The sequence below is a fragment of the Schistocerca gregaria genome, chromosome 3 (assembly GCF_023897955.1).
Source record: "Schistocerca gregaria isolate iqSchGreg1 chromosome 3, iqSchGreg1.2, whole genome shotgun sequence".
Classification (NCBI taxonomy): Eukaryota; Metazoa; Arthropoda; class Insecta; order Orthoptera; family Acrididae; genus Schistocerca; species Schistocerca gregaria.
This window is the reverse complement of record NC_064922.1, coordinates 406,097,640-406,120,232: the sequence shown is the minus strand read 5'-3', so window position 1 is coordinate 406,120,232 and position 22,593 is coordinate 406,097,640. Positions and strand designations below refer to the sequence as shown.

The window sequence follows — 22,593 nt, the reverse complement described above, 5'->3', positions numbered from 1 at the left end:
TTACCCATTTGTGTACATGAATGGTTTATTTGCCCATTTGATGTCTTATTACCCAAAATACGAGTAATTACTTATTAGCAACAGTGATCATAATTTAAAAAAACAACTACCAATCCAAATAAAAGAGCACGTGCGGTAGCAAAGCGAGCTAACGATTTGTCTTCTGGAATTCGAGATGGAAGCTAACGAAGTAAAAGAACGACCTAGTTCGCAGAGGAGCTGCGAACTAAACTCAAGGCTCCCAGTCGCAAACTATCATGTGCAAGACTACCTGGCTGCATTCGGAGCGGGAACGGTAGGATGCTCCGAAGATTACTTACGACCGGTGATAGCGGAAGCGGGAGGGGGGGTGCGGGTAGGGGCAGTCCTTTTCCTCGCCCGTTCTTAATGATCTGTGTTGTTGGTCACCCGAAAAATATCGTCTTACTGTTCGAATTAATTGTCAGCGCTATTGTGTTTCATTGTTCGCGCTCTTTGGCCATCCATTTCCTTCCATCGCTGCTAAAGGGGAAAATACAAGTGAAATGTATGTACAGACATCCTGTTCCCAGTGTAAGTAAGGAACGAACGAGAATATCCATCCTCCGAAGAGGTATACACTTCATAAAACGGAAATGTACTGCTATTTCAGTAATCGCATACATACTACAATTAATACTAAAGAATATACACAGTAACTGTTGATATCATATACACACAAATGAAAATATTGTAGCGTAAAAACACCGAAGAGGTGAGACGATTTGATATACACTCATGGTCATAAATTAAGGAGAACTGCAAAATGTGGTGCCACACAACTTGTCCCTACACAAAACTGGCGCTAATAGCATAGGCATATAGCGAACATACACGACACAGATCTGTAAGTCCACAGTATTGGTCATAAGTTGAGAAAACCGTCCCGAAACACATGTGCTACTGAACGCCACTGCTCCCTGCGCATGTACACCGACATCAATATGGGATGTGGTCACCATGCACAGGCCGCACAACAGGTTGGCATACTCTGAATCAGGTGGTCGAGCAGCTGCTAGGGTATAGTCTCCCATTCTTGCACCAGTGTCTGTCCGAGTTCCTGAAGTGTCCTAGGGGTTTTAAGACGTGCGGCGATACGTCAACCAAGAGCATCCCAGATGTCCCCGATGGGGTTTAGGTCTGGAGAACAGACAGGCCACTCCATTTCACGGTACTTCTCCACGATGGCAGCTTGGTGGGGCAGTGCGTTATCATCCATCAGGAGGAAGGTGGGACCCGCTGCACCCCTGAAAAGGCGGACATTCTGGTGCAAAATGACGTCTCGATACACCTGACCTGTTACAGTTCCTCTGTCAAAGATATGCAGGGGTGTAAGTGCACCAATCATAATCCCACCGCCATACAATCAAACCACGACCTCCATACAGGTCCCTTTCAAGGACATTAATGGGTTGGTATCTGGTTCCTGGTTCACACCAGGTGAAACCCATGCAAGAATCACTCTTCAAGCTATACCTGGACCCGTCCGTGAACATAACCTGGGACCATTGTTCCAATGACGATGTACTGTGTTCTTGACACCAGACTTTACGTGCTCTCCTGTTACCAGGAGTCAGTGGAATGCTCCATGCAGATCTCTGGGCGAATAAACCCTGTCTGTTCAGTCGTCTGTAGACTGCGTGGCAGCGATAAGGTCCCGAGCAAGGCTAACTGCAGTATTCCTTGGCCGTCTGCGGACACTGATGGTGAGATATCGGTCTTCTTGTGGTGTTGTACACTGCAGACGTCCCGTACTGTAGCACCTGAACACGTTTCCTGTCTGCTGGAATCGTTGCCATAATCGTGAGATCACACTTTGTGGCACACAGAGGGCCCGTGTTTCGACCTGCTGTGTTTGACCAGCTTCCTGTCGCCCTAGTATTCTACCCCTCATAACGTCATCAACACGTGTTTTCAACACACACACACTATTAGCACGTCTGAAAACGTCTGCACACTTACTCTCTGAACCGTACTCTGACATGCAACACACCCCTGCGTATGTGGACTGCTACCAGCGCCACTGTGTGACGACCGCAGGTCAAATCCACCGCATTGTCATACCCCGAGGTGTTTTAAACCCCTCAAACCGCCCACCAGAGCGTTGTTTCACCATGCATCAGCATTATCCTAAAATTATGAGCATGAGTGTATTTACCTCACACAAACCTCATCTAGTCAATAACAAATACTAATATATATTGACAAACATGTTTTTACAATACGAGCATACCTGCTCAAGAATGGCACATAGTATTCCAGTTCCGGGTATTTCACAACGCCCACTTGACCCTCTGCCTCAGTCCTGTCACGCGCATGTTTTCGGCAGCTGACAGTAGAAATCTCTTTTCCTAATGGATCACATTAGGCGACACCTGTTACACACTGACGGATTTCAATACGGGGACGCTCAAAAGGGGTACAGGAACACACATCATGTATATTTCTATGTTCCATAGTTGCGAAATGTCAGCTGTAAATGCTATACAACCTGTTAGCAGGTTTGAAGGAAACATACCTATTCTGGAGAGCCGCTAATTCTTCAGACATTAAACGTAACATAATTTCTAATACTGCCTACAGTACCATCTGTGACACACTGTAGCCTGTTTTCCAGCTGCAAATTACTAAGCAGATCTTGCTCGTGCAAAGTGAAAATAACTCCACCATTTGTCCTCACCAGCATGCAGTTATTTTTTCTGTAACGTAAATACGGAAATTGCAAACGAGCTTAGCATATGGTGCGTACTTGCTTGCTTTCGCCTTGATATGAACGTTGAATCTATATTAGGACTACGGTATTTCTGAAGTAGATACACAGTTTCATGTTACCATAATGACGGCATGATACTAGTGAAAACCGATTTTGCAGCAAGTTATTTAAACAGTATAAAAACGTGGAGAAGCTACAAGATTCTGTCGTTAAAAATGTAACAATTTTTTTTTCCTGCCTATCGTTAATTGAGTACGGCTGCCATTGTCCAGAAAACAATGGGAAATCACGTGGTCGGGAGAACACGTGTACGAAGGCCACGCTAGAGCGACGCATAGCCGGACGGCGTAAAATTAATGCCGGGCCCCGTATGTATACAAGCGTCCCGAAATCCGATTTACCGCCGTATCATGTGATTGCGTCCGAGTAATAGATTTCAGAAATCAAATTTCAGCAGCGATCGTGCGCTGGCCTCCCTCGCCCCATGTTGTTTCCGCGAGTGGAAGAGACGAGCAGGCCGGGAACGCAGAATAGTGGGTAACTGTATGAGACAAGTGCAAATGCCGGGCCTGAAAATGTATTACAGTTGTTGGAGGCATGCTGACATGCAGACCATGGAAATGGATTGTGCAAATGACTATCGCCTCTTCTTCGACCAGCTTCGATACGTAACAGATATCTTGCCCCCTTGATTGATGACTCTGACATCTTTGTTAGTTTCTCACAGTAGCCACGCTTAAAGTAAAACGTCACGAATCGAGTGACAGAACAAGTGACGCATACTGATCGCTACTACGGCACTATCACTGCTCTTGCCAAAAAGTAAGAGCATACGGACTATCAGATCAATTGTGTGATTGGATTGAGGAGTTCCTAGATAACAGAACGCAGCATGTCATTCTCAATGGAGAGAAGTCTTCCGAAGTAAGAGTGATTTCAGGTGTGCCGCAGGGGAGTGTCATAGGACCGTTGCTATTCACAATATACATAAATGACCTGGTGGATGACATCGGAAGTTCACTGAGGCTTTTTGCAGATGATGCTGTGGTGTATCGAGAGGTTGCAACAATGGAAAATTGTACTGAAATGCAGGAGGATCTGCAGCGAATTGACGCATGGTGCACGGAATGGCAATTGAATCTCAATGTAGACAAGTGTAATGTGATGCGAATACATAGAAATATAGGTCCCTTATCATTTAGCTACAAAATAGCAGGTCAGCAACTGGAAGTAGTTAATTCCATAAATTATCTGGGAGTACTCATTAGGAGTGATTTAAAATGGAATGATCATGTAAAGTTGATCGTCGGTAAAGCAGATGCCAGACTGAGATTCATTGGAAGAATCTTAAGGAAATGCAATCCGACAACAAAGGAAGTAGGTTACAGTACGCTTGTTCGCCCAATGCTTGAATACTGCTCTGCAGTGTGGGATCCGCACCAGGTAGGGTTGATAGAAGAGATAGAGAAGATCCAACGGAGAGCAGCGCGCTTCGTTACAGGATCATTTAGTAATTGCGAAAGCGTTACGGAGATGATAGATAAACTCCAGTGGAAGACTCTGCAGGAGAGACGCTCAGTAGCTCGGTACGGGCTTTTGTTAAAGTTTCGAGAACATACCTTCACCGAAGAGTCAAGCAGTATATTGCTCCCTCCTACGTATATCTCGCGAAGAGACCATGAGGATAAAATCAGAGAGATTAGAGCCCACACAGAAGCATACCGACAATCCTTCTTTCCACGTACAATACGAGACTGGAATAGAAGGGAGAACCGATAGAGGTACTCAGGGTACCCTCCGCCACACACCGTCAGGTGGCTTGCGGAGTATGGATGTAGATGTAGATTTATAAAATGCACGAAAGTACAGAACACCCAGTTTCCGAAAACATCCACAGATCTCAGGTCTAACGAGATATCACTGTCCTTTTTTCTTCAATGTCGCCTCTTCATCTTCGGAAAGCTGATCTAACGGTCCTGAAGGAACATAATTTTGTGCTTGCTTCTCAGTATTCGAATTGAGGAGTCGGACAGGGGTGTAGCATCCCACCGACTCTTTTTAACGTGTGTATTATGGATCTCATGAGAAATTGAAAGAACGACGTCGGTGAGGGTGCACACCAGAAAAGAAACTACGCATGCAGTGCTGTGCGTAAACGATGTAATTGTATTACAGAATACAAAAGTAGATTTAGAACAATCTGTGTGTAAGTTACATAGGTTGGGAAGTAAACATTACAGTCTAAAAATTACTGCCAAGGAAGCGAAATCCCTCTGGAAAATACCAGTTAGATCAAAGACTGCTCAGTCAGAATGCAGTGTACTTGAAGAAGTCACAAGATTTACAAGGAGAGTACGCCTACTTATCATCACCCACTTCGTCCAAATTTGTGGAATGTACAGGGTTTGGCTAGAAATGAAACTGACAGAAATGAGAGCTCCAGACGGCCAGTCGTTTGGAAATGAAATAAAATGAAATGATGGATGGCATTGATGGCCGGGAGGCCCCATTCGGGGGAGTTCGGCCGCCGTATTGCAAGTCCTTTTTATTTGACGCCACTTCGGCGAGATGCGTTTAGAAAAGATAGCGTTACTGCCACGGGTCGGGCGAGGCTTGGGCCATTTACATTAGGGTAATATCCTAACACCGGTTGGCGCAGCGTGCAGAATGCAAAGCTCTAATGCGAGTTTCGTGGGGTCGAGTCGCTGTGAGGAAACAGCTTTCAGTTTTCAATTTTCACGTTACTTAAGCAGCAAATAAGCCAAAATACTGCTAAATTTTTGGTTTTTGTTAATATCTTCATAAAAGGCAAATGAAATCTGAGATTGAAAATGATTTCCAAGAAATTATTGTACTTACAACGTCCATGGAGACTCCGCAAGTAACTTTTCACAAAGGGATTGTAATTAAAGCGTGCACAACTTCGTATTCCGTCAGTTTCATTTTGACCTTCGAGCAGCCCTCAGCAGCTGCCCACGAAGAATAGATTCTCCTGTTTTTACGATGAATATCATTTTAGCATGTGTTAGATCATCATCCGTAAAACAATATAATAATCTAGTTTTGTGTACTAACTTCTCGTGTACGCCTTAGGATCTCCTCCTATAAATTTAATTGCAAGCTCAAATTTTTCTTTGCCTTTCGTTGTCATGTCTTTTACGAAAATAGTAATCAGCTCAATATATTTGGCATTATTTCCGCTTATTTGCAGTATATGTGACGTAAAAACTGGAAATAAAATAAGAAAACACCGAGTTCGTCTAGGACACTACCCCACGACCGTCGGATTACCGCTCTCTACTCTGTCCGCTTTGCCAGCAGCTATGTGAAAACTACGCCAACGTAAATAGCTTAGGCAGCGCCCGACCGGTGCCAAAAAAGCATTTCTTTCTAACAGCTTTACCATCTCGAGCTCCTACAACTGTCACTTTCATTTCTGTCCAAGCTCTCCACATACTATAAATTTTGACGAATTTGGCGATTATGAACAAGCATGAGCCTATCGTCTGTTATTTAGGCAGTGATGTAAGACTGGACGTGGACGAAGACATAGGAATGAAATTGGAAAGATGCGAGTAGGAATCAGGTACTGAGGGTTCCGTAAAATGTCATGTGTTATACACAGGCAGTTCATTCTTTACAGGAATCGAGGATCTCGACGATTATTTCCTGTTATCGACATCGATACTGGCAAGATATTGATCCCACGGATTGCATGGCTTTCGAGAACGTTTTGATTTTAAATACGAAGTCGTATAACAGTATGACATAGGAAATACTTTTTTTTTCGTGTGATATAAATCAACAGTTTTCAAATTTGTTTCCTTTACTTGTGGTGTGATAGCTTTCTTATTGCCCAATTTCTTGATTCTGCGTCAAGGGGAAGTACACTACAGGTTTTCATCAATTCTGTTTACGAGTATCAGGACATGTGTCATAAATGACCACATCTTTCGACAGCATGGACTTCGAGGCTTAATACTTTTACACCGCCAAAGGACTATAGACCGAAGTACGGGATGTAAATTTCGGCTTGATATGTCCACCCGTTCCTGAGAAAAAGGAGGATAACAGAAGGACAGAGAGACACTCTGGTAAGAAATGACGAAAAGTTTTTTGTATAATATAATTACAAATTAACAATTTTCGGAGGTTTCTCCTTTTGCTGTACTGTGAAACCTTGCTTCGTTGGAAATACCGTGATCCCATGTTAAAGGGAAGTTCAAAAAATTGTTGAAATGGCTCTGAGCACTATGGGACTTAACTTCTGAGGTCATCAGTCCCCTAGAACTTAGAACTACTTAAATCTAACTAACCTAAGGACATCACACACATCCATACCCGAGGCAGGATTCAAACCTGCGACCGTAGCGGTCGCGCGGTTCCAGACTGTAGCGCCTATAACCGCTCGGTCACTGCGGCCGGCAGAGAATTTCACTGCAGAGTTTAATGAATGAGTCTGCGAGTTCAAAATGTGACATACTGCACTGACTTAGATGCCTCAGTTTTCTACATCGCCAAGGAACGTAGACCTTCAACTGTGACGTAAATTTCAAATTGATAAGTCTATCCCTTCCTGCAAAAAATGGTTTTGAACGGTCGGACAGACGGACAGCCGGAGACAACAAATGATCCCATAAGGGTTCGTTTTTACCGACTGAAGTACCTGAACCATAAAACCAACTAATTTCAACATACTCAGTAGGAATTGTGGAAACACACTAGTGACAATATTATTCTATATCTAACAGAAATCATTAATGAAATTTGGACAACAAACAGCTTACCATCGGAATGGACATCGGCATTATTACATCCACCACATAAAAATGGAAGGAAAACAAATCCTAAGAATTATAGAGGGACTTTCCTCTTACCATCGACATTTAAGATCTTTTCCATGGCACTTTTAAATAGAGCCGGAGGAATACTCAAGCCACAGCGAGAAGAGTATCAAGCATAATTTAGGATGGGAAGGTTTTGCGCAGAGCTAATACTAAAACTAAAGGACGTAATAGATTTGAGAAAACTCAGGAACTAGGTTAGTCGCACATGATAAATTTAGTAGATTTAAGAAAAAACATATGACTCGATTAGCAGAAATAACCTCATGAACACTTTAATGGAATTCGGACTAGACAATAAAACAACAGAACTAATTGAAGAATCTTTAACAAAGACAACTTCAAAAGTACAATTTATGGGGAAACTGTCAAATTTTTTGAAGTAAAATCAGGGGTAAGACCGGGTGACGGTTTATCACCCTCCTTTATAACTGCGCATTAGAGGAGGCAGTGAGAGAATGGAGGAAAGACATCAGTACTACGGATGTTCAATTAGAAATATACTTAAATAATCACCATAGAGTTTCTAGCTTTTGCAGATAAGATGACGTTAATCACTGAGTCACTGTAAGACACAGTGGAACAGTATTAAAGCCTGAAATACTGTATGTAGCAGAAACACTTACAGTAACAAAATTTGGAGATTTTTGAAAGCTGGAAACAGTTGGAAGAATAAATCTAAGGAAAATATTGGGACCTAGAAATCGTAGTAATATTGAATACAAATTTAGGTTAAATACAGACCTTTGTTTTAAAATGGAAAAGCTAACTGATGTAATGAGGAAAAGAAGATTAAGTTTTATGCCCTAATATAACGAATGGATAATAACAGACTAAGCAGAAAGATCTTCAATTTACGAAACACCAGCAAATCCAAACGACAAGGCCAACCGAAATTAACAAAGAAACGATAAACACAGGAATTAGAATGAACATAATATATAACAGAATACTTTTTAGAGAATCTAAACAAAAGGCAGGATTTTAGGAAAGAAAGAGGTCTGCAAAAGCAAGAAAGTGGACCCAGGAAGAAAAATAACGCCACTTTTGAAAAATGAAAGAAGTCTTTGATCAACGAAAATTAAACATAAAGAAGCGAAACTAAAGTTGATTTATCGTATGCTCCAAAAGGGGTATTCCAATAAATAAATAAAATCATATACTCAGCATAAATGCGATTTTTAAGAACTATCAAATATTGCTTAAGAGGAACCACATAAAAAATGATGACAACCGAATAGACATGGGAATTTGTAATTTAAATGATAAGATAGACGAGATAGGAAAGGGGACAACACCTCGAGCAAATGGATGAAGAGCCGACCGTTGTGGCCGAGTGGTTCTAGGCGCTTCAGTCTGGAACCGCGCGACCCCTACGGTCGTAGGTTCGAATCCTGCCCTGGGCATGGACGTGTGTGATGTCCTTAGGTTAGTTAGGTTTAAGTGGTTCTAAGTTCTAGGGGACTGATGACCACAGATATGAAGTCCCATTGTGCTCCGAGCCATTTGAATCTTTTTTTTTTTTTTTTTTAATGGATGAAGACAAAATTCCAGTCGCTAACAAACAGGTACGAACCCACAGCGAGAAGAGCTGTAGGGTCACCAAGAACAGCTGGCGTACAACTCATCATTGTTACATCATCCACCTGTCATTTGCGTGTTGAAGTAAGGAAGATTACGGTTTTCACGTCCCGTCGACCACAAGATCATTAGAGACGCAGCACAAAATCGGAGTGTGGAATGGTGGTGACGAAATTCTGGTGTGTTTTTCCAAAGGAACTATAAGCGTCATTCGCCATAAACGATTTCGAGGACTCACTGTTAACTTAACACTGGGTGCTCCTACAGGAATTTCAACAGTTATCGTCCTTAATGCGACTCCAAATTTTAACCACTGTGCCACCTCACTCTATGTACTTTCGCGTGGAGGCAGTAGTAATGTGTCTTCCAGCGCGTTTGGGAATAAGCGAAGCCGGTTCAAGAACAATTTCCCACACAAGCAAGGTATCATTAACCGCCTATCCTATTTTTCCCTTCCCCTTATACACGTTAGTTTCCGTTCCTTGAGCATTTGTGAAGAATTTAAAAATAAATCGCTAAAGTGTTAGCGAGGAAATGTGTTGTTTTCATTACTAAATACGATACACCCTACAAACAAATGTCGCAATGGGGACGTCCCTGATGCCTCTCATATCCGAGAACGCCTGACACGGACATTTAACGGGCATTGGTCTGGTTGGGTAGCTCCAGTTGATTGGATAGTTATTGCCCACGATCTCAATACCTTGGATTTTTGATTGTTGTGACACTTCAAGTCCCCAGTGTATGCAGACCCCATTAGCGATGTGCAAACACTACAGAATGCGTCGTCAACGGCTGGAAGCATACCCGTGACCAACTTGAGTTTTTTAGAGTGCGTGATTCCCTAAAAAGCCTGACTATGAGTGGACACCGTATTCAAACACCTCATTTGACGGGGGGTTCACAAGTGCGGAAATTGGAAATTTGTGGTAAGGTTTATGCCCGAGGAACCACTCGTACCTCCGACGTGGTGAGCCGCACGGACCGTACAGGGCGCCTAGACCGCGGGCTACCCCATGCGGTCATAAGCGCGGGTTGTATGTAATAACAAGATGATTACATTAGAAGCTCTGATGTTTCACAGTAATATAATAATGCGTTGTCATTTATTTACTTATTAGTTTACTGTATTCTTTAGTGGTGGTAGGTAGGTGGTTAGTGTTTAACGTCCCGTCCACAACGAGGTCATTAGAGACGGAGCGCTATCTCGGGTGAGGGAAGGATTGGGAAGGAAATCGGCCGTGCCCTTTCAAAGGAACCATCCCGGCATTTGCCTCAAACGATTTAGGGAAATCACGGAAAACCTAAATCAGGATGGTTGGAGACGGGATTGAACCGTCGTCCTCCCGAATGCGAGTCCAGTGTGCTAACCACTGCGCCACCTCGCTCGGTGTTGTATTCTTTAGGTCCTTCGTAATAGCAAACGGACTGCAGTAGAAGAGTTGTATTTTACATTATGGAAGATGAAGTGCTGATACCTGTTAAGGAATATATTTCGGAGTCCACGTTTACTGGAAATAGTTTTCTTGTTTTGGTCCATACTACCACCTCACAAAATATGCAATGCCTCCGTTAACATCCTGTATAACTTAACATTACACGTCAAATTATAAACACTATCGGTTTTTCCAGTTTTTCTGTCATTCTTCCAAAGTTTTACAAAAGATAAAGGAAGAGAATACGTTATTCAATTACAGATTATGCACTAGATCTATTGCATGAGTTCATAATCGATCTGTTGAACAGTATGCACGCAGTTAAGATGGTACTTTACTCACTAAATGTAATCTATGGGAGGCGCAACAAAATCTATGATACTGCATCGCAAATTCGAAGAACTAATTGGTTGTCTGCGATCTTCTTTTTCGAAAATGGATGAAAATTAGTGTAACTTCATTACAAAAATCGACTTGCTGTTACATTATTAATTGTGCATGATTTCGAAGGGATCGTTTTCCGACTTCCTGCTAACACAGTATTTTGAGTTTGGAATTCATAAAAAAATGATTGTGGCAGATGATTTCTTATCTCATCAAAATGTAGGTCTGAAAGTTCCTGAAAGATGCAACGTTTCGAAGTATCCAAGAAAAGGAAAAGAAAGTTTTTCCTAATAGATATCACCTTAGTTTCAGATGTCGTAGCCTAGTATGTTGCATTGCTCCACAATTTAGGTTTAGGGTATGAGCGTCTACAGTCCTACAAAATTGAAAAAATTAAATTTGAGTCGACTAGCACGTTTGTGACTAAAATGAGTGCAAATAACTTGCAGGTATAATTAATTATAAAGCCTCTGACTGTGAATCACAAAATTCGAAATGGACAACTAAATTCAGTTGCAGAGCATTACCTTCATTATAGACAGCAGAGGGTCATTTTGACTGTGCCACAAATGTGAAACTAACATCAGATAGAAGGAACCTAACGTGTAGCTTTGCACAAAGATCTGTCTTGGTGTCACATACGTTTGCAACCTACATAAATGATCATCCAGTGGCTTTAAAGGAGGATTTGAAACTTGTCTCTTTCCTGCTGACGTCACCACATTGATCAGGGTTGACAACTCGACATTACGAGACGTAGCACAAAGCATCGATCAACATGTCTACTACGATAAAGAGTTTAAACTTTAATCTCACATGAACTTAGATAACTCGATTTCAGACAAGGAGAAGTAAGTTGCAACCGGCTGATGTGGACCTCACTGGTCATGCGCAAAGTTAAACACTGTGTATAAGATTCCACCGTCCTCGGATAACAAGTTAAAATGGAGTCAAAGTATGGATGAATTTATTAACTATCTCGGATCAGACTGTCTTCATCTTAGAAGCATCCAAACTGTGTTGATCTAAGGACAATAAATTTGATTTATTTGTCATTTCAGTACTGCCTGTTGTCATAAAGAATTACCATCAGGGAAAGTGCACCTAAAGTAATTTATTTACTGAAACCGTATCTCGCCTCACATTTTGAAGAGTCACTTTTAACGATCCGACACTCAGTTCAAATGGTACAAATGGCTCTAAGCACTATGGGACTTAACATCTGAGGTAATCATTCTCCTACACTTAGAACTACTTAAACCTAACTAACCTAAGGAGAGCACACACATCCATGCCCGAGGCAGGATTCGAACCTGGGACCCTAGCAGCAGCGCGGTTCTGGACTGAAGCGCCTAGAACCACTCGGTCGCAACAGCCGGCTCCTACACTCAGTTCCCAGTACACTTATTCCTGAAAATTCTTTGTTGCTGTTAATAAAAGTCAGGTTCAAAAGGTCTGAGATCTACCGTATCGTAGTACTAGTCACAACTTTTTATTTATGCCTGGATTCCTTTGTTTATGTTCGGCGAGGAGCTCTGTACTCTGGTGCAAAGACTCTCAGTACAGTAAGCTTCCATTGAGGTAAGAACTTGAGAGTCCTTAACGCTTAGAAAGAAACAACAGTACTTCATTAACCATTCTCGCAGCCGGCCTAAGTGGCCGTGCGGTTCTAGGCGCTACAGTCTGGAACCGCGAGACCGCTACGGTCACAGGTTCGAATCTTGCCTCGGGCATGGATGTGTGTGCTGCCCTTAGGTTAGTTAGGTTTAAGTAGTTTTTGGTGTAGGGGAATGATTACCTCAGATGTTAAGTCCCATGGTGCTTAGAGCCATTTGTACCATTTGAACTGAGTGTCGGATCGTTAGAAATGACTCTTCAAAATGTGAGGCTAGATACAGTTTCAGTAAATAAATTATTTTAGATGCACTTTCCCTGATGGTAATTCTTTATGACAACAGGCAGTACTGAAATGACAAATAAAGCAAATGGATGTGTGTGATGTCCTTAGGTTAGTTAGGTTTAAGTAGCTCTAAGTTCCAGGGGCCGAAGACCTCAGAAGTTAAGTCCCATAGTGCTCAGAGCCATTTTCAGCCATTCTCGCAGAAAATCTTCTGAATATCTCTAATAATTCGAATGGAACAGAAATACCTCAGTAACCACTCTTCCTCAGATCTTTTGAATATCTAGACTCAAGAATTTAAATGTTCTGTTAGTTACAATAGAAGTAGCGGCGGCGATTTTAACCCTCAGGCAGGCGCGCCTGCTGTTGTCACACGAGCAGGCGCGCGTTGTAAAATTTACATGGTCATTTTTCAGTAAGAACAAGCTTGTCTCTTACAAACTATGATGTATTTATTGAAGAAAGCAGTTCATATTCACTATTTCAACATTTACAACAAAGGCTTTTGTTCGTTTACTTCTTAAATAAACAATTTAGCCAGTTTTTCAGGCATATGTTAACTTTCGTGACACTTTTCACAATACATTTGTTTGCGAAGTAATTACGGCAGTGTTCACAAAAATGAAAAAGTAGCCAATGGCCATCTTGTAATTCTTCAAATGGAGTATCAGGTACACATTTTAGCTAGAACGTCAATTCCACCTTTTCTCATGCAGTACTCAGTTATGTTTTCAGGTTTGTGTGTTTCTTCATCCACTGCCACCATGCGATGCACAGCAAACGAAACTGTGATAACACAGTTTTAACAAGGAACATATGAAATTAAGGTCTTATCCTACTGAAATCCAAACATTGCACTTCCAATTTCTTTTGTTTTGTTCGGGAGAAATTCTGGAAGAATTTCACGTCTGTTCATCGTCATTGTACCAATGCAAGAGATATAGTCTTCTGCAGCAAATATTCAGAAAGGAGGTAGCTTGTGAACCAATTGTCAGTTGTGAGGTTCCTGTTATAATTTTCTATAGGTACCACACACATCTATTCACTATGTCCTCAGGGGCATTAGATACCCGATACTGTCCTTTGATTGCATTCCGCAATAAACCTCCAGATTACTGCAGTAAAATGTTTTTGCATCACATATAGAAAATATTTTTGTCCCCTATTTAGCCGGTGGGACTGGTAGGTACTGAATCCATCTACAGCGGTTTCCGTAGGGGTGAAGCATTTCATCTATCATGGTGAATTGGCTCAAATGGCTCTGAGCACTACGGAATTTAACAACTGAGGTCATCAGTCCCCTAGAACTGAGAACTACTTAAACCTAACTAACCTAAGGACATCACACACATCCGTGCCCGTGGCAGGATTCGAACCTGCGACTGCAGTTGTCGCGTGACTCCAGACTGTAGCGCCTAGAACCGCTCGGCCTTCCGTTCATCTAAGCAAATACGGGAGGTATTACACATCATGCGCACTACATATTTTCGGCAAGAGTGGGCATAATATGCATAAGTGGGTAACTTATTTATGTGACTCAGTTGCCAAGCCGTTTCGTTCAAGGAGGAATCTGCAGCCGTACTGAGTACTGAGTAGAATTTAAAACTTGGGCCGTGAACGCGGGAGTGGCAGCGTTGGAAAGGATCCACACGCTACGCTTTGCTAACCAGGGATAAAGGGTAGTTCCGCTAGGTAATTTGAGGCGCGTTTCAGACCACATTCACGGGAAATCGTAAAACGATTCTTACTGCAGCAGCCTAACGGCTCGACGTCAATATTTACTGAAGCAATTACTCGACGCCCTCGGGGTCCAAACATTGGGGGAGCTGCTCTTTTATTCATTTATGGAGGCTACCTTCTCCCGTTCTACTTTTCATTGCCGTTCTTAACTAACAGTACCGCATGTAAACGTGCGAATCAAGTCCTGCACTATAGCACCTGCGGGGCGCGAGAGGGTGGGGAGTCGTGTAAATATACTAAATTACCTGTTATTTAGCAATAACTACGCAACGAGTATTTCAAAACTGTCATCACATATTTCTGTATCTTGTATGATCGAGGACTGGACAGCATCTTGATTAGGAAACGCCTTTTGAGACATGTGCCATCAGCCTTTACAGACGTAATTTCATCATTCATTAATTCACAAATCGTGTTCCTTAGGTCCCATCGTCAGGAAACAATCGTGGATGTGAAGTATACGAAGGTATACATTACCTGCTGCTGACTGCTGCTGTAATGAGTACCAACAAGAAATTCTGACTAATGCTAATCTACTCTGATAATTAGGGTAATCACTCCCAGGAGGCTAATCCCAGAAGCAAGGTCTCATTTTTTTTATAAGTAGATAGACCTGTTTATTTCTACAGTGATTTACAGCAGTTTACAGTTTGAACATTTAGCTATTTTTCGACTTAATCACAATTTCAGTCGATGCATTTTTGTAGACGCTGTGGCCGTTTTTGTACGTCCATGTCATACCAGCTTGCCGCCATGCTGTTGAGATAATTCTGAACCTTTTCTTTCACCTAGTCGTCGGAGCTTAATCGCTTTCCGGCGAAATGTTCTTTTAAGTTAGGAAACAGGTGATAGCCGGCCAGGATGGCCGTGCGGTTTTAGGCGCTACAATTTGGAACCGCGCGACCGCTACTGTCGCAGGTTCGAATCCTACCTCGGGCATGGATGTGTGTGATGTCCTTACGTTAGTTAGGTTTACGTAATTCTCAGTTCTAGGGGACTGATGACCATATAAGTTAAGTCCCATAGTGCTCAGAGCCATTTGAACCAAGCCATTTGAACAGGTGATAGTCACTGGGCGCCAAGTCAGGACTATAGGGTGGGTGGGTGATGATGTTGGACAGAAACTGTTGCAAAAGAGCAACGGTTTGCCGAGCGTTGTGACGGAGAATGGTGCAAAGACTCTCAGTACAGTAAGCTTCCATTGAGGTAAGAACTTGAGAGTCCTTAACGCTTAGAAAGAAACAACAGTACTTCATTAACCATTCTCGCAGCCGGCCTAAGTGGCCGTGCGGTTCTAGGCGCTACAGTCTGGAACCGCGAGACCGCTACGGTCACAGGTTCGAATCTTGCCTCGGGCATGGATGTGTGTGCTGCCCTTAGGTTAGTTAGGTTTAAGTAGTTTTTGGTGTAGGGGAATGATTACCTCAGATGTTAAGTCCCATGGTGCTTAGAGCCATTTGTACCATTTGAACTGAGTGTCGGATCGTTAGAAATGACTCTTCAAAATGTGAGGCTAGATACAGTTTCAGTAAATAAATTATTTTAGATGCACTTTCCCTGATGGTAATTCTTTATGACAACAGGCAGTACTGAAATGACAAATAAAGCAAATGGATGTGTGTGATGTCCTTAGGTTAGTTAGGTTTAAGTAGCTCTAAGTTCCAGGGGCCGAAGACCTCAGAAGTTAAGTCCCATAGTGCTCAGAGCCATTTTCAGCCATTCTCGCAGAAAATCTTCTGAATATCTCTAATAATTCGAATGGAACAGAAATACCTCAGTAACCACTCTTCCTCAGATCTTTTGAATATCTAGACTCAAGAATTTAAATGTTCTGTTAGTTACAATAGAAGTAGCGGCGGCGATTTTAACCCTCAGGCAGGCGCGCCTGCTGTTGTCACACGAGCAGGCGCGCGTTGTAAAATTTACATGGTCATTTTTCAGTAAGAACAAGCTTGTCTCTTACAAACTATGATGTATTTATTGAAGAAAGCAGTTCATATTCACTATTTCAACATTTACAACAAAGGCTTTTGTTCGTTTACTTCTTAAATAAACAATTTAGCCAGTTTTTCAGGCATATGTTAACTTTCGTGACACTTTTCACAATACATTTGTTTGCGAAGTAATTACGGCAGTGTTCACAAAAATGAAAAAGTAGCCAATGGCCATCTTGTAATTCTTCAAATGGAGTATCAGGTACACATTTTAGCTAGAACGTCAATTCCACCTTTTCTCATGCAGTACTCAGTTATGTTTTCAGGTTTGTGTGTTTCTTCATCCACTGCCACCATGCGATGCACAGCAAACGAAACTGTGATAACACAGTTTTAACAAGGAACATATGAAATTAAGGTCTTATCCTACTGAAATCCAAACATTGCACTTCCAATTTCTTTTGTTTTGTTCGGGAGAAATTCTGGAAGAATTTCACGTCTGTTCATCGTCATTGTACCAATGCAAGAGATATAGTCTTCTGCAGCAAATATTCAGAAAGGAGGTAGCTTGTGAACCAATTGTCAGTTGTGAGGTTCCTGTTATAATTTTCTATAGGTACCACACACATCTATTCACTATGTCCTCAGGGGCATTAGATACCCGATACTGTCCTTTGATTGCATTCCGCAATAAACCTCCAGATTACTGCAGTAAAATGTTTTTGCATCACATATAGAAAATATTTTTGTCCCCTATTTAGCCGGTGGGACTGGTAGGTACTGAATCCATCTACAGCGGTTTCCGTAGGGGTGAAGCATTTCATCTATCATGGTGAATTGGCTCAAATGGCTCTGAGCACTACGGAATTTAACAAAGCTTGAGAATTTTGTTGGAAGTGCCGCGGCTTGAAAAGCGAAAAGATTTAATTGAGACATGCCGCAGCGAAAAATTCCAAGGAGCAGTTGTTTGCTTGCCACCTCCCCCAATGATTTTAGAAATTCCGATATAATGTTACTTATCCCTTTTGCCTTTTTTAATCTCAAGTCTTCCAAAGATCTTTTATCTTATGACTCTTATATTGGATTCTCCATGTCTTCCATATCGACTCGAATTATTTTTCCATCACATCTTGCGACAATCCCTCCGTCTTGTAGAGGCGTTCGGTGTAGTCTTTCCGCCTACCTGCTGTGTCCTCTGCGTGTAAAAATGTAAGTCACATTAAACTCTTAACATTAACACCATTTTTTTTAAGTTCGCAGAGGGTTGCTATTCTTTTCCTTATGCTGAGTCAGCAAAAAAAAAAAAAAAAAAAAGGGAGGGGCACAAATGCTCTAAGCACTATGGGTCTTAACATCTAAGGTTATTAGTCCCCTAGACTTTGAACTACGTGAACCTAACAAACCTAAGTATATCACCCAAACCCATGCCCGACGCAGGATTCTAACCTGCGAACGTAGCAGCACCGCGGTTCCGGACAGATGCGCCTAGAACCGCTCCGACACGGCGGCCGGTAGAGTCAGTTCTTTCGACGATTATTTTTCTTTAGATATTTTCGCATCTTTCCGGCAGCCATTTTGCCTTGGCGGTCCTGCGTTTGCTATTAATTTCATTGCTAAGCGATTTATATTGCTGTAATCCTCTCTTGCCATGAGCATTTTTGTACTTCCTTCTTTTGTCGATCTGTCGAAGTATTCCATTCGTTACCCAATTTCTTTTACTTTTCTAGTTCAACATCAGTGATTGCACTTCTTGGAGATGTCCACTCGTCTTCAACTGAAATGCCTACTGTGGTACTCTTCATCAAAGTATCCGCATGTTTATCGAACTTCAAGCGTTTCCCATCATACCTGAGTACTCCAGTATACCTCTCCCTTCCATGCTGATTATTCCGTGTGGTTCCAGTTGCCGGTCGGTACCAGACAGCAAATGGAACATTTTTAAAACATTCGACATTAAAGATAACGAGTACTTCTTTACCGACTCCTACAATTTATTCCGTGATGTAAATCCCATGTAACCTAAATATTTGTATAAGTTATATCATGTTGTTGTCAGTAAATAGATATCTGAAAGATCTGCCAGTGATCTGTATAAAGTTCGATAGATGCTTTGTTTGAAATATTAAATAAGAATAACAGATAAGAGGAGTAGGAGGAGGATTGCTTGGTTTCAAAGTCGTTGTTTTTCTAATAACATGACTGTATAACATAATCTACGAGGTTAATCCCAAAAGTAAGGTCTTCTATTTTTTTATAAGTACAGAATTCTGTTTGTGTGGCAGTTTGTCACATTGTTAGGAAGAGTGCTTCATGCTCTGTGCGTGAACATGCGCACGCCGCGCTGAATCGCTGTCTTGAGAATGGAGCTCCCGTTGGATGTTACCGCCAAGTGAGAACTGCGCGCAGTTATTCGTTTTTTGAAAGCAAAGGGCACTGCCCCGATTGAAATCCATCGCCAATTGACGGAAGTGTATGGCGAGTCGTGCATGGATGTCAAAAATGTTCGTAAGTGGTGTAGAGAGTTTGCAGCTGGTCGGAATGAAGTTTACGACGAACGGAGGAGCGGGAGACCGTCAGTTTCTGAGGAGACAGTGTTGAAGATTGAGCAAAGCATGCGTGAAGATCGGCGGATCACGCTGGATGATCTCAGCACGTTGTTTCCTCAGACTGAACTACCGCCTTGCAGCCGAACAGGAAAACTTTCTCGACTCAATTGTCACGGATGACGAAACCTGGGCATAGCACTTCACATCTGAGACCAAGCAACAATCACACCCGTAGCGGCATCCTTCTTCGCCAAAATAGCTGAAATTCAAACAAACACAGTCTACCTGTAATGTCATGACAACCGTTTTTTGGGTTCGGAAAGAGGTATTTTTGGTCGACGTTATGCCCACAGGGACCACAATTAATGTTGAGCAAGGGCGTACACATTCTCCGTCACAACGCTCGGCAAACCGTTGCTCTTTTGCAACAGTTTCTGTCCAACATCATCACCCACCCACCCTATAGTCCTGACTTGGCGCCCAGTGACTATCACCTGTTCAAATGGCTTGGTTCAAATGGCTCTGAGCACTATGGGACTTAACTTATATGGTCATCAGTCCCCTAGAACTGAGAATTACGTAAACCTAACTAACGTAAGGACATCACACACATCCATGCCCGAGGTAGGATTCGAACCTGCGACAGTAGCGGTCGCGCGGTTCCAAATTGTAGCGCCTAAAACCGCACGGCCATCCTGGCCGGCTATCACCTGTTTCCTAACTTAAAAGAACATTTCGCCGGAAAGCGATTAAGCTCCGACGACTAGGTGAAAGAAAAGGTTCAGAATTATCTCAACAGCATGGCGGCAAGCTGGTATGACATGGACGTACAAAAACGGCCACAGCGTCTACAAAAATGCATCGACTGAAATTGTGATTAAGTCGAAAAATAGCTAAATGTTCAAACTGTAAACTGCTGTAAATCACTGTAGAAATAAACAGGTCTATCTACTTATAAAAAAAATGAGACCTTGCTTCTGGGATTAGCCTCCTGGGAGTGATTACCCTAATTATCAGAGTAGATTAGCATTAGTCAGAATTTCTTGTTGGTACTCATTACAGCAGCAGTCAGCAGCAGGTAATGTATTGCTCTGTCTATTAACGTGTTAAGGACCGCTTCCTTGCGTGGTGAATACTATCGAGGTTCAAGTATCGATCAGTGTGCGTCGGTTTTCTGTACGTTGAATGACCGAGCCGTCCTCCTACCTTCTGCTCAACTACCACATCTAAGAAAGATAGCTTGCCATCTGTCCCCATCTCGATGGTAAATTTAATGTTGAGATGGATACCGTCCACGTGATCGACGAACTGTTGTAGTGTATTTCCATCGAGAAGCCGTATTAGGCAGCTGTCGTCGACGTACATTATGAAACAAAACTGACCCAACACCGCCGGGTTAGAGCCTGCTCCTCAAATTGCTACATGAAAAAATTCGCGACTGCTGGAGACAGTGGCGAGCCTATCGCTGTTCCATCCGTCATTTCATAACAATCGTCGCGGTACAAGAAGTACGTTGTCTTTAGAACATGAAGAATAACTTGACGATTCCATGTGGAAACAGTTGGGCCGAAACATCCAGCATATCTTGTACTGGCACGCTCGTAAAAAATGACATAACGCCCGTGGGCCCTCCGCCACACACCGTTGGGTGGCTTGCAGAGTATAAATGCAGATGTAGATCACCTCTCCCTACTCTGAGTTACTATTCTTCGTATCGCATGTGTTAATTTGTGACCAATAATGTTCAACTCTGAAGTATTTTGAGATGGTGAATGTATTGTGATCACGCCATGTACTTAGTTTGTGGGAGTCCTTGACGACTATGCAGTTTGTGGAGTTTTGCTACCATTCTCGTAACGCTCTCAACGTAACTTTCGTGCACTTGATAAGGGTATTTTCTGTCTCCATGTCAACTGAATATCGTAAGACTACTTCCAGTTAATTTGAGCTACCCTTTCTTGAATAAACGTTGTGCCATGTCGTCGCTTGGTCCCACAGCGTGCCGCAACTGCTATGAGTTACCCAACTCGCCTTCCGCGAACACGTCTTTTCGGCCTTCTCCGATTGTTGCCAGAAGCTGTAATCATAGCTATATAAGCGGAAAGCCGCGCCAGCTTCGGGACTCAGGGGCTTCACTCCTGACGATCGAAAGCTCAAAAATTTATTTCGATTGTCGCGGCTTGAGAACCGAGAAGATTTTTTTCAGATTGTTGAAGATGGTGTATAGAATCCATTGAGATTAGCGACATACCATCAGATTTGACAAAAATTATCATCCACTCAATTCCAAAGACAAGAAGCGCCTGTAAGTGCGAGAGTCATCACAGAATCAGCTTAATAGCTCATGCATCCAAGTTGGTGATAACAATAATACAAATATAACTTGAAAACTGAACTTGTCCTTCATAACCGAAGGATGACTGAAGGGAAATCAAAACATGTTCTTAGGATCTGTCGACGTGGGAAAACGTTCGACATTGTCAAATAGTGCAAGATGTTCGAAATTCTGGGAAAATAAAAATAAGGTACAGAGAAGAACGAGTAACGTACAATATAGACAAGAACAGAGAGGGAACTATAAAAATAGGAGACAGCGGTGTGGTCGGATTTAAAAGGGGGTGAGACAAAGATGAAGCCTTTCACTCCTACTGTTCAATCTACACCACGAATAAATAATGACAGTAACAAAAGAAAGGTTCAAGAGTGGCACTAAAATTCAGGAGAAAGGTTGTCAGTGGTAAGAGTTTGATGACATTGGTATTGAAACGTCCCCTTAGAAAAATTATCAATTACTGTGCTGGTAAACTTCTACGTTATTTGATACCGACAGCTGAGTAAAACTGAACATACTCAGACATTTCTCTCTTTACTTATTCTGATCAACACTAAACTGAAACACAATATTTTTAGCGCAACGCAATCTGACTTTCAATAATCCCTACAAAACAATGGCTCTGACTAACTACAACCTATACCTTTCATGAATCACTTCCCACACAAAAATCTTCGTTACTCGAACTATTGCAATACAGCGAGCGCCAATACTGCCGGCTAAATAAAAGATTCTAACTAAGGAAGGCACTAACTACTGATAGGCACAGTTAGCAAATGAAAGATTTTGATAGAACACAAACAATGTATTTACCTAAATAATGTTCAAACGTCATCATTTATGTACCAGTTCATGAAATCCAGTATTATAAATTTCCTCTTTTTGACGGACACACGTCAAGATCGTCCGTTCTCAAAACTCTAGCATCTCTGTCCCAACATCCACCACTGCTGACGGCTCACCTCCAACTGGGCAACGCTACACGCTGTTCCCATCCAACTGCCGAATTCTACAATAGCGAATAATACAACAATGCTAACCAGCCACAAACTGCACACAGCATAATCAGTGATTTTCATACAGAGCGCCACGTTACCAACGTAAAAACTTAAACAGCCTACTTACAGTATCCTCAGTGAAAGAAGGATTACAAGATTTCCTGAAT

General features: G+C 42.2%; 1 protein-coding gene across 1 annotated transcript in view; it reads right to left on the bottom strand.

Annotated features, from left to right (window-relative positions):
* LOC126355132 (carbonic anhydrase-related protein 10) overlaps window positions 1-22,593 on the bottom strand; it is a 2,094,013-nt gene that overhangs the window by 290,214 nt on the left and 1,781,206 nt on the right. The gene's annotated exons all lie outside the window — the stretch shown is intronic.